This window comes from Clupea harengus, chromosome 15, assembly GCF_900700415.2.
Source record: "Clupea harengus chromosome 15, Ch_v2.0.2, whole genome shotgun sequence".
NCBI lineage: Eukaryota > Metazoa > Chordata > Actinopteri > Clupeiformes > Clupeidae > Clupea > Clupea harengus.
The window spans coordinates 18006744-18019032 of NC_045166.1; the positions used below are offsets into that span (position 1 = coordinate 18006744).

A 12289-nucleotide genomic window follows, 5' to 3' on the forward strand; every position below is an offset into this window, starting at 1 on the left:
TTGGACAATACAAAATGTAACATCTGCCAGTAAGAAATAAGAAGTATTTCTATTAAATATGAGCATTATGCCCCCATGCCATTATGCCTTGTTGTTAATGAGATAACTTAATCAGAGCAGATACTACTGAAGTTTGACTGCAAGTTACCTTGAACATGCCACTCCAATGGCGCACAGAGAGTAAAGAGTGGCAAAAATGCCAATTATGAGTGATCAAACATATTGTATTGTTTTTTAATGTATTGATTATCATTAATATGTATTGATAGTCCTTATCAATCTATTGGTCACACTCCATTTGTCATGGAATGGCTTTGTTTCCCTGCACTGTTACTTATTTTAGATGAAAAAAGCTTTCTGCATTTTACCCTCTATATACCATTCTTTGGCTCTAGTTTCTGTATATCAGGAGCCTGCAGCTGCGACCCCCTTAAACCTACCCCAATCCAGGTGGCTTTGTCCTGGACTGCCGCATTCAGTGTGCAAGTTGCCCAGCAGCCACCAGCATGATGTTAGCCCACAGATGCACCCCAGCTACAGGCTGATGATACTCATACAGGATGAATACTCATCTGACGAGAGTTTTTTCATAGCGGCAGATTGTACTTAATTCTGTACTTTATTCTGATATTTACTGTACGGAACATTATATGACAAATCAATATGCCTCGGAAATAGCCTGAGGCACAAATGCAGCATTAATAAAACATGGCTTTTATTCATATTATGCGTGGCTGGCTGCACCCACGCGTGCTGTCATTACACAGATCAGAAATTACTGAGTATAAACAATTCTGCATTTTTGCATCTTTTTAAAATGTGCATCTTTTTAGTAATGATATACTGGAATTACAAATATTTGTCTGGAGACCAAAGGAATACACCACGGAGATACCAAACATTGCAGACTGCAGTGCGATCTGTTGAGAAAGTGCCAGACAGTAAAGACAATGCTGGTCATTATGACTTTGCTCTGTGAAGGACCTTGTCATGTTTATTATTTTACATAGACAATATTACCTGGGCCTCATTTGATTATTTTTCACACACACACACAAACACATTGGGTGTCCTTGGATTTGGATTGGCGCCACGGTAGCGTTAATGGCGTAACTAAGGACTAATGTTCTGATGTTCCTATTGCACATGGGGACATCGACACTTCAAACAGTTCAGTTTTCCTCTGGGCACGCCCTACCTTACACTTCTATACCAAGCCAATACATATTAACACTGGCCAGTGGATGAATTACGTTTATATCAAGTCAATACATATTGACACTGGCCAGTCAATGAATCACGTTTGTTTTGACGAATGCTTTTTATTCCTGTAACGGTAAAGTTCCACAATGCGCTATTTCTTCACGGCTATTTTTCTAGCTGCTTTTCGAGTATCCTATTAAGCACGACATTTCGTTTTCCCCTTTCACCGAGCATCGCACAAAAAAGGCCTGACTGCCGCGCAGACTGCTAAGTGCCCGGCGTGCGCAGGAACAGCGGCAGCGTGAAGTGGCTCTCCGCCGGTCCACCATACCTAATGGGCCTTGAACTCCGTAATCAAAACTCTCTGACGCTGTGGTTTGGGGCGAGAGAAGAAAAAAAAACGGGCTGAGAATTCTTGATGGCGGTTCAGGAGAAGCTGCGTTGGAACGTGGACAAGTGGGGATGGGGGGATGAAAAGAGAGCTGAAAATGTCTTTCATTCTGCCAGATTGTCTCGTGTCGTTCCTCTCCTGTTTTCTCTTTGTCTCTTTCACACGTTCTATCCCACCTTGCTCTCTCTCTCTCTCTCTCTCTCTCTCTCTCTCTCCCTCTCTCTCTTTCCTGTGCCTTGGAGTTTTTTTTCTACTGTTCTGTTGGCAGGGCTCCTCTATTCACACCTCAGCTGATTTAAATACACTCTATATTTAACTTGCGCTTTGTTTTGTAGTGCTTGGCATACGCGGAGACAGTCAGCACAGGTGGCAAAACTATTGATTTGCCTTATTTCTATGTGTGTGTGTGTGTGTGTGTGTTGTGTGTCTGTCTGTGTGTGTGCGTGCGTGCCTGTGTGCGTGTGTGTGTGAATGCGTGCGTTGTGTGCATGTCTGGTAAGAGTGACAGTGACAGCTTTTACTCACAATTGGGATCAGTCTGTCTGAATAACTACACAGATGGTACCCTCACGCAAACACACTTTTTCCTCCTCCCTCTCTCTCTCTCTCTCTCTCTCTCTCAATCCACCTCTCGCTGTTCCATCTGCTTCATTCACACAAGTCATCCCTCCATCTTTATCTCACGGTAGCGGTATTTCATTCACTGAAAAAGGAATTACTTAATTCTTTCATCCATTCTTTCACCTCTGTTATCCACTCGGCCAATACCACCTCTTTGTTTCTTTGCATTTCTCCTTTTCAAATGCTCTCTCTCTCTCTCTCTCTCTCTCTCTCTCATTTAGGCTATGCTACCTTCTTAAAACTTACTGTGCTTTTTTTGTTCTCTAATACTAGTAATACTTATACTTTGATGCCATGCAATGGATAGCATTTATTCCCCTCCTTTTTCCTACTCTACCTACAATCACTAGTCACTGACTTTTCCAGCTCACCCATTCTCTCTCTCTGTCGGTCTCTCTGTCTCTCTCTGTCTCTCTCTCTCTCTTTCATTCACTTCATTCTCTCTCTGTATGTCTTCTCCCCCTGTCTCTCTATTCTATGCTCACTTCCCCTTTGTCAGTGTGTGTGTGTGTGGACATGTGTTTGTGTGTGTGTGTGTGTGTGTGTGTGTGTGTGTGTGTGTGTGTGTGTGTGTGTGTGTGTGTGTGTGTGTGTGTGTTTGTCTGACTGTGTGTATGTACACGTCTGTAGTGGGTGGGTATCGGTGCCCCTGCAGTGGTGAGTCATCCGCCCACTCTCAGACTCACACACTGAATGTCCAACAGCAGTGGTAGCTGCAGTAGTAGTTAGACGTCTGCAGACTCACAAACACACACATGCTCACACACACACACACACACACACACACACACACACACACACACACACACACACACACACACACACACACACACTCTCTGCAGGGATGCCAGAATGTATGATGAGAACACTGAAGCCAAACAGCCCACACACATTGCAGTCACCTTGCACATTTCAAAATATGACAACTCCCTTTGCCTCTCTCCCTCTCTCTCCTACTTCTCTCTGTCTGTCTCAATGTTTCCCTCACTCTCACTTTCTATGACTTTGTCTCTAACTTTTTCTCTCCCTCTCTCCCTGCTTACACAGTCACCAGCTGTTAAAGTTAAATGCTGTGCAATCACCTCCCCCCCCCAGTCATTACCTGGGCATTTGGAGGTGTGGACAGAGAGAAAAAAGAGAGAGAGAGAGAGAGAGAGAGAGAGAGAAAGGGAGGGAGGGAGGAAGGTACTATTCTACATTTCCTTTTTTAAACAGGCTGTGTTTTTGCATCTTGCACAGACGTGTGAAAGGAAGGAGAAACACTATCAGATAAGCCTCAAGCTCTCTCTCTCTCTCACTCTCCCTCTCTCTCTCTCTCTCTCTCTCTCTCTCCTCTGTTTTCTGTTCAACCCTCCCTGTCTGAACAGCCTTAGAGCCATGGAAACACACAAGTGCATGAATACCTAACAAAAGCTAGGAACTGAAGTTGATGGATTTAATCTAAGGCTTTTGATGTAAGAAATACACACCGAAAGAGAGGGAAGGCAAACATGAGAAATAAATCATCATGGCTGGTCTAATGTATTAGTTGTTCACTGGCAACATTGCACTTTGCTACTTTCTGTATGGTTGTTATCCATTGATTTATGTCAGCAGGCCTTTGTCCCTGTGTCCCAGTATGAAAGCTGTTATGTAGTTAGCTGATGTAGAAGGGGTTTGTGAAGGGGCTGCTTCCATTGTTCCCTTTGTGATGTTGTTCGCAGAAGAGGACCACTTTGAACAATGCACTCATAAGAACACAAAGGCACACATGCTCTCACACACATGCCCAACTCAAGTGAAGAGTATAACTACTTAGGAACAGACAGGAACTTGGATATCTCGTTCTCTCTCTCACACACACACGTACACGTACACACTCCAACTAAATACACTTGCTCACATAATGAAAGGGTACACAATGACACAGAAGCACACACACATGCACCCAATTATCTGTGAAGTGTACATTGCCCAGGCACTTTCAGGCAAAACAGAGGGCTTAACGAGTTTGGTGACAAGTGTGCATTCACTGTCTCAGAATAGACCAAGGAAGTTGTGTGGACTCAGATGCTAACCTCAGTTGTGATTGGATGTCGCCATAGACGCGTGCTCTCTATGCTCTACGCGGAGCGGCAGCGCAAGGCCACACTGTGTGTCGTTTGAAAACGGAGAGCGATCCCTCCCTGGGCGAGAGGGAGCGCGGGAGCAGCGAGAAACGGCTCAAGATCAGGCTAAATGGAGTCCAAGGCACAGGCGCGCGCTAAATGGAGTCCAATTACTGGCCGACACACTCAATCACACCCACACCACTCACACTCAGTCAGTCTCTATCACACACACACACACACACACTCTCTCACACACACACACATCTTCAGTCGGTCGCAGGGCTAAGTGAATGAGGCGTGGGCGATGAAGGACCTGCCTGTCAGACTGTCTAAGGGAGACAAGAGAGAGAGAGAGAAAGAGAGAGAGAGAGAGAGAGAGAGAAGAGAATGAGAGAGATGGGAGAAACAGAGTGAATGAGAGAGAGAGAGAGCGAGAGAGAGTGGAGGTGTGCGGGTGTGACATTAGGCATGCTTGGGTATGGTCTTGGTCCCTGAAGTTGTTATCCTGCCCCCACAGCCTGAAGAAGCTAGAGCTTTAGCTGCTGTGCTCAGGTCTGCTAGCGCTCTCAGTTCACCCCTCTCACTTTCATTCCATTCTCTCTCTTATCCTTATTTCTCTCGCAGTCACACACACACACAACATACACATGCAATGCATGCACAATATGTGCTTATTTCTCTCGCCGTCACACACAATCACAACACACACACACAATGCATGCACAATATGTGCTGTAAGCATTTAGCTTTCTGGTTGCTTTTTTGCCTTCTTGTTTGAGACGTAACATCGCTGATGGGTACAGCCATCTCCTGTACCCATCCCCCCCCAACACACACACACACACACACACACACACACACACACACACACACACACACACACACACACACACACACACACACACACACACACACACACACACACACACACACACCGACCACCCCCTGCACTGTGGTTCCTAGCATCCTCCTTCCTTAATTGCCTGGCCGGAATGCAATCAGCCGTGTGTGTTTGCTTTGGTTGTGTGTCTAACCCTGTTGAACAAACAGTCTTGTAGGGCAGCAAGTCCTTGTGGAGGTGGCGGACAAACACAGGCCTGGAGTGTGTGTGAGTGTGTGTGTGTGTGTGTGTGTGTGTTGTTTCACAATGACCGTCCTCATTTGTGGGAAATGATGTGGATGTGGATGACACACAGCCAGTCATATCAGGTCTCGGTGTGTGTGTGTGTGTGTGTGTGTGTGTGTGTGTGTGTGTGTGTGTGTGTGTGTGTGTGTGTGTGTGTGTGTGTGTGTGTGTGTGTGTGAACTAACATTGCAGGGTGGCCATTGGGGAGTAGCTGAAGGAGAATTGAGGGGAGTAGCCAGATGACTGTGAATGATTCAGACACATTAGGGACTTGTTTTTCCCTCAGTGCATCATGGGTAGGACATGTTCATGTCTGAAAGACAGAACAAACCCCCTTTGAAATGTCCATGTGGGGGAGTAGTACTATGAGAAAAGGCATGAAATGACCAGGTGAAGGCAGGGGCATCATGCAGCCTTCTCTGGGTGTTAGGCGTTTAAGAGGGTGGAAGGTTTGATAGTTTTGATCAATGATATCATATTATTATCGAGGGCTTAAATGCATGATCGGAATGATCCGGGGCTAATCATTATTGTTGCTTTGAGATCCGGGGCTATTCATTAAACAGCATCACTGGGCCCCACTTAACCCACTGATTAAAAGTGCACACACATACACACCAGTATAACTAGCACCCACATAGGCTACTGTTAAGGATATATTGGATTGTCTTTCCTGATACGGACTAGCCTATTTAGTGAGACAGTAAAATAGAAGATAGTAGCTTTATAGCCCATCCACACATAGGCTAATTAGCCTACTTCAAATGTGAACAGATGATAAATTGAAGTCAACTAATGGCTTTTTATCATACTATTGGTCAATTAGGCTACCCAACTTACACACAATTTTGCTCTGTGTAACCTCTATCAAACTGTTGGATAACAAAGCGAGAACTCTGAATTATTACCTGTACACTCCTCTGTATGTCTGGGCTACTTGTTCTGTGACTCTCTGAAGTCACTGAAGGCTGTCTGTGCCAAAGCGAGACTCTTGAATGACATGTGAACTGCAGAGTTATAAACTTGTGGGTCGTGATGACTGTCTGAGGGGACAAGATATATGCATGAAAACTCGCCCCCTTTCCATTAGTTGTAACATTAGGACATTACAGCCACAATTCTACGTTGACAATCATTTTTGAACATTTTAGTTTATATTGTTCTTTTTCGGTCACCTTCTGTTGGATGTTCATGTGCCCACCCTGAATAAATGGGCACTACACCACAGAGTGAAGGCCATTCAAAATTGAATGTCTGAAGAGAGAACACGATGGCACCCACCCACAGACGGTTATTTTTCTGCTCTTTTCTTCTTCTATTTGCTTATGCTCCATGTCTGAGTCTCGACATGATGTTTTGGCTGATACCTTTCGCGCACCCTGCCAAAGTGCTTGTGCTGCCAGCGCGCTGCTCTCATTCACCAACTACACTTGAGTAAAAACCTTTTTTATACGCACTGCCTCTCAGGGCTTTGGAATCAAACACAATTTCATGTATTTTTACAAAAAAAAAATCATACTCTCATTTGCCAAGGTAGTGCTTGAATAATGAATGAAAAGAATGAAAGAATGAAATGAATAAGAAATGTACAAATAACTGTTACTGAAATAATGACTTTATAATTCACGGCCTACATGCGATTACGAAGCCTCATTTCCTTTTGCCATTGCTTCAGCCGGCCAACAACACACGTCGTTACCTTATCTTTAGGGAACTCGTGTTAATGTGCTGTGTTGGTGTTAGAGAGGCCATTACCATTATGTCAACGCAGCTCAAAATCATTTTGCCTTTAAATGAAGCATGAAAATTGCTCTTCAGTGTCCAGGTGAAGCTGTACCTCTAGATATTGGGAGAGTGATGGCTAAAGTGCTTCAGGTCAGCGAAGCCGTTCTTGACAGACCGTGAAGGATTCTTTGAGCAAATTTGAAGAATCAATCAAGTAAGTAAGGCGTAAAATTCTGCCAGTCAAAATGTTTTAAGTGATGTTTAGACACAGACTCAAAAAATAAAACATAAAAGGGAAAAAGCTAATCGAGGGAATGAAAATAGAGGAGTAAGAACCATAAAATAGGCCCATAGGGAACTATTTGGTTCGTAAAACGTAATCATGTCAGACATTTACTCATGCTCTAGCTCATATGCATAGACTTAAAATCACTCAAATAATTTTGTCTTGGCAAGAAAATGCACACTTGCATTGTAAACCAACTGTGATTTACGGTGGGCATTCATACCAGGAAGAATCGCATTACAGTAGCATAAATATTATAAGTATAAAGTAAATATTAGTAATAAGTACAAATAATTCAGTCATGGTTGCATTTTAGTGATGGTTTCTGTAATGATGAAAGCAGTATTTCCCCTAGGTTTACAGCTTTGGGGGGGGGGGGATTTTTTTAGATAGTTGCGGCCTAAAATTCGTGATTTCGCGGGAGCTTTTCCGATGAAAGTTATTGTGTTTTTAGAAGTTTGTTGCGATGAAATTGCCGGAGGAAGTGAAAGTTGCGATAAAAAGTTGCGAATTTTCCTCTTTGTAATCTTAATTGTGTTATTTGTTGAAAAATAACTGATTTAATAGACAAACATTCATTCATCAAGAACAAAACCATTGAGAAATGGTCCTCTAAATAACCTTGCCAATATGCCAAACAAAAGATTACCAGGACTACAAAAATGTAGCAAAATAGGCTTTACTTATCCACAACCAGAGGCGAATCTAGGTTCCCACTTTTGGGGGGAGAATTTTTGGAAAATATCCTTTTAAATAGTGTCCTCTAGTGGGTTTTAGGAAGAGAAATTAACACATTTAGATTAAAAATATGGCACAACAATAAACATATTGAAGACATCTGCTGAGATAGGTGTTAATTATACTGTAGCATGGTAGGGATTTGCAGCTCAAGTGAGTAGGTTAACGTTATAGGCTAGAGTTCACTAGCTAGTTATAGCTGGCGGAGCTACTGAGTAGGGTAGCATACCCACAGGATCAATGAACCGGCATGATAAAAGAGAGCCACAACATCTATTATTATCTCGTGATGATTTAACCATTTCGTTTCTTTTAATATTTTAAACTTCATGTGCTATACCTTTATATCCATCAGCTGACTATGGCAGATTTCACCAGCTTGGGTCGGACAGTCACTCCCAGTCTGTTTACTAGACGTTATCAGTGTCTGTCTGCCTGCTCGCTCGCTCACTCACGACCAAACAGAGCCGTCCGCTTGCTGCCACAGTCTCAAACAGGCAGGATTCATGTGCTACTCGAGACTATTTTATTTCTAACTCTAAGAAATAAACAAAATAATTCCACTAAATCGGTTGTTAGGTGTGAATTTGACGAGCTCAAAAATGTAAAACAATTTAAATAGGGCTAGATACGCCACTGTCCACAACGAAGTGCACCAGTTGGCATTACAAAAGGACCATCAGTAAGACTGAATAAAATGTTATGAATGTCTCAGCCTTCACATATGACGAAAAAAAACCAGCCTGTGTCACTGTGATCTGTCGTCATCTGACGTCCTGCCTGCGTTTCTGCCGTTCTCATTCTACGCGTATCAATCTGTTTTGCTATCCTTGTTTATTTATTTTATCCGTAAAGGTGTTGATGTTGTTCAATTTCATATATTATTTTAAAGTCGTCAAATTTCAAGTCATCCATTCTTCAACACTAGCTGCTACCTTATCTTCAAACAGAAAGTAACGTTAAATCTCCCTGGCAACAGCTCTCGAGCGTTTGGAAAATAATCGGATTTATTGCTTCCTTCATTATTCACAGCAAAATAAATAATTGTCATTACATTTCATAGATTTATTACCAGACTCTATGTAAAAAGGGCCACGCACAACTCGCGGAAAATGATAAAAAATGCAAGCCAGATCTATTTTTGAATTTTCGGTGCGACCTGGCCATACGTTCTGTTTCCACGTCTGGTGTAGCCATTCTCATTGGGCCTCATTCTCGAACATTTTCTTAAGTGTCTTCTTACGGACTTCGAAAGACCAACCTAAGAAAAGATGAACGCCTGGAAATGTGTTCTTAAAAGCTTAAAAGTGTCCGTAGCTGTGCACTGATTCTTAAGCACAATTCTGTCCGCTGGTGGGAGTGTGCTCATCACCTGTGTGTGCGCGCACGTGTCTGTGTGTTTGTGCGCCGTGCGCGATACAGAGAGCAGAGGAGAATTGTAAACGCGCGACCATGTAGAGACAAAAATGACATGCCGTCGTGTAAATAAGATAAATAACATAAGGCTATTTATGTTGTTTAATAAAAGAACAAGCTATAGACATGTTCTATAGGAAAGGTAACCTTAAATTACTTCCGTTGTGACCTGGCGCTTTATAGAAAATAAAATTGAACAAAATTAACTTGACCTTCCAGGGGGGGCGGGGGGTGCCGTTGGGGGGGCGGGGCGCCCCCCTAATATAATGGTAGGGGAAACACTGGATGAAAGGCCATTTTGGTAACGTTTATATAGATTTGGTGACAATAATATGGATCTCAAAATATACATCAAAACTGCTGTTTTAAAACCTATACCACACATCTGAAGACAATCAAAATGATTTAAAATTCTCATAGGTTAAGATTCTCCCATGCGCGTGAGTAAAGAAAAGTGTGCAGCTACGCACTTTTCAGCCGACGTGTATTTTTCCCTTGACCTAAGTGTACAGTTTGTATTTTCAGGTGGAGCAAACACCATTTATGCGTATTCTGCGCTTGACTTCATTTGAAGTTGGCAGCAGGCCTATTATTGTCCGAAGCACGCAACTGCCTTCATGGTGCACAAATCATATAATCATGAAATCCAACATAACTACCTTTAGACAGTATACCCATTTCATACCGATTCCAAACACTGGAACAGCAGTGAGGTATCTATGGACTGCATATCTGCTCCATTATAATGGATACATTTATAGTCTTTTTTTCTCCACAGTTATTCTCTAGAGAATAAGGCAAAAATAAATATCCTTTCATTATTTTGCTCCTTTCACTCAGCTGGGAGTGTTTAGATCGAGATAAAGGCCTATTTCACCTGAGAGCAGCAGCCACACAAAAAAATAAATCCTCTTTTAACGTGGTGGAAGCCATACTGGATAATGTGGTGGCTCTCACAATTCAGTGTGATTGACAGGTTCATCCTTTCCGTGAAAACCTCTGCATAGAAAGGTCTGATATCCTCTCCGCTGTAAAGTCAACATGGTCTGTAGCACAAGGTGACAGTCTTATCAGTGTCACCCCTGAGAGCTGATACATGGGCAGGGATGTGGAGAGATGTTTTTAGGCGGAGAGGTGGGAGGGAGGTTTAAACGGGGGAGAAAAGGAGGTGCATTCTTCTTAGTGGAGTCCTTGAAGGGCATCATGATTGCTAGGCTAAAGTAAGAACAGGACACAACTAGCTCCTTTTCATGTGCTATGGGTGTGGGCTAAAATAAAGAACTGTTAAAAGTGTAAAAGTAAAAATATAAATAAAACTATCAACAGCACGACACTGTCAATATATGAGATGTCTGTTTACAGCGAGGTCGAAGGAATCTGTATCAGCTTAGGCCTTCATCACAGTGAGAACACACATGTTGGTTGCTTTGAGGAGCAAAGAGATGAAAGAGACAGAGATAGAAAGAGGGTGAAAGAGATGGGGGGGTGGGGGGGGGGGGGGGAGCACATATTCGCTGGTTCAGCTGGGGATGTTGGGGGGGGGGGGGGGCAGTCACCTCCTGAGCTGGCGGGAGGATGGCAGTCTTGTTTGTTGAGCTCCTCCAGGCTGTCGCCCACACGCCTTTCAGAAGGCTAACTGGAGCATGTATCACCAGCAGCACATCTCGCTCTTCTCTCACTGAAACACTCTCTTTCTTTTTTACTCAGTCCCTCTCTCTCTCTGTCTCTCTCTCTCCCTCCCTCTCTTTCCCTCTCTTTTCTGTCTCTCTTCTCTCCCGTTCTCTGTCGCTCTCTCTCCCCCTCTTTCGCTCTCTCTCTCTGTCTTTCCTCTCCCTCTCTCTCTCTCTCTCTCTCTCTTTCTCTGTCTCTCTTGCTCTTCTGTCACTCACTCTCTCTCTTTCATTTCTTCAGTTGAGCCATGGCTCTCAATCCCCCTCTCATGCTCTTCCCTCTCCCCGTCTGCATCTTTCATCACTCTATCCTTCTCTTCCCTTCCTCTCTTCTCTTTCTCTCTTCATCTTCCATCTTTCCCTGCCCATCTCCCTTACTCCTTCTCTACTTTCATGCTCGCTATCTCTTCTGCTCTCTATGTATCCATATTTTCCTCACCCCCTCTTTCATTCTTTTCTTCCTTCGCTTTCTCTCTCTCTCTCTCTCTCCATCTCCCTCTCTATCCCCTCTGCATGGTCTCTGCCCGTCCGCCTATGTAAAGACACTGGAGGCTATCAGATGAGACAGACTCACTCAGCAGAAACCTTTCTGACTTACTGTGAGAGCAAGCCTGTGTGTGTGTGTCTGTGTGTGTGTGTGTGTGTGTGTGTGTGTGTGTGTGTGTGTGTGTCTGTCTGTGTGTGTTTGTGTGGCCATACATAGCAATTGCTGCATTAAAATGCATTAGTCTTTCATGCTCTAAGCATGTTGATATGGAAGAACTACACTGCTGCTACCAATTAAAATTTAAATGACGACTGAAGTTAATGGCCGTCACAGAGAATTTCACTCAAAGCTCTGGGATTCAGCCGTGTTTTCCTCCTAATGGTTTTGTGTGCATCATTGGCAACGGTTTGTGCGCGTGTCTCTGTGTGTGTGTGTGATAGTTTATGTGCTTCCCAATATTTGTATGCAAGTGTTCATCTTTAAATATGAATGTCTGGAGATATCCTCTGCAAACCTGGGTGAGAGTTTGTGTGTGT

At 43.4% G+C, this 12289-nt stretch overlaps 1 protein-coding gene across 4 annotated transcripts in view; it reads left to right on the plus strand.

Moving 5' to 3' along the window:
* The window catches only part of fut8b (fucosyltransferase 8b (alpha (1,6) fucosyltransferase)), a 101296-nt gene that overhangs the window by 24407 nt on the left and 64600 nt on the right, over window positions 1-12289 (plus strand). The window lies entirely within an intron of this gene.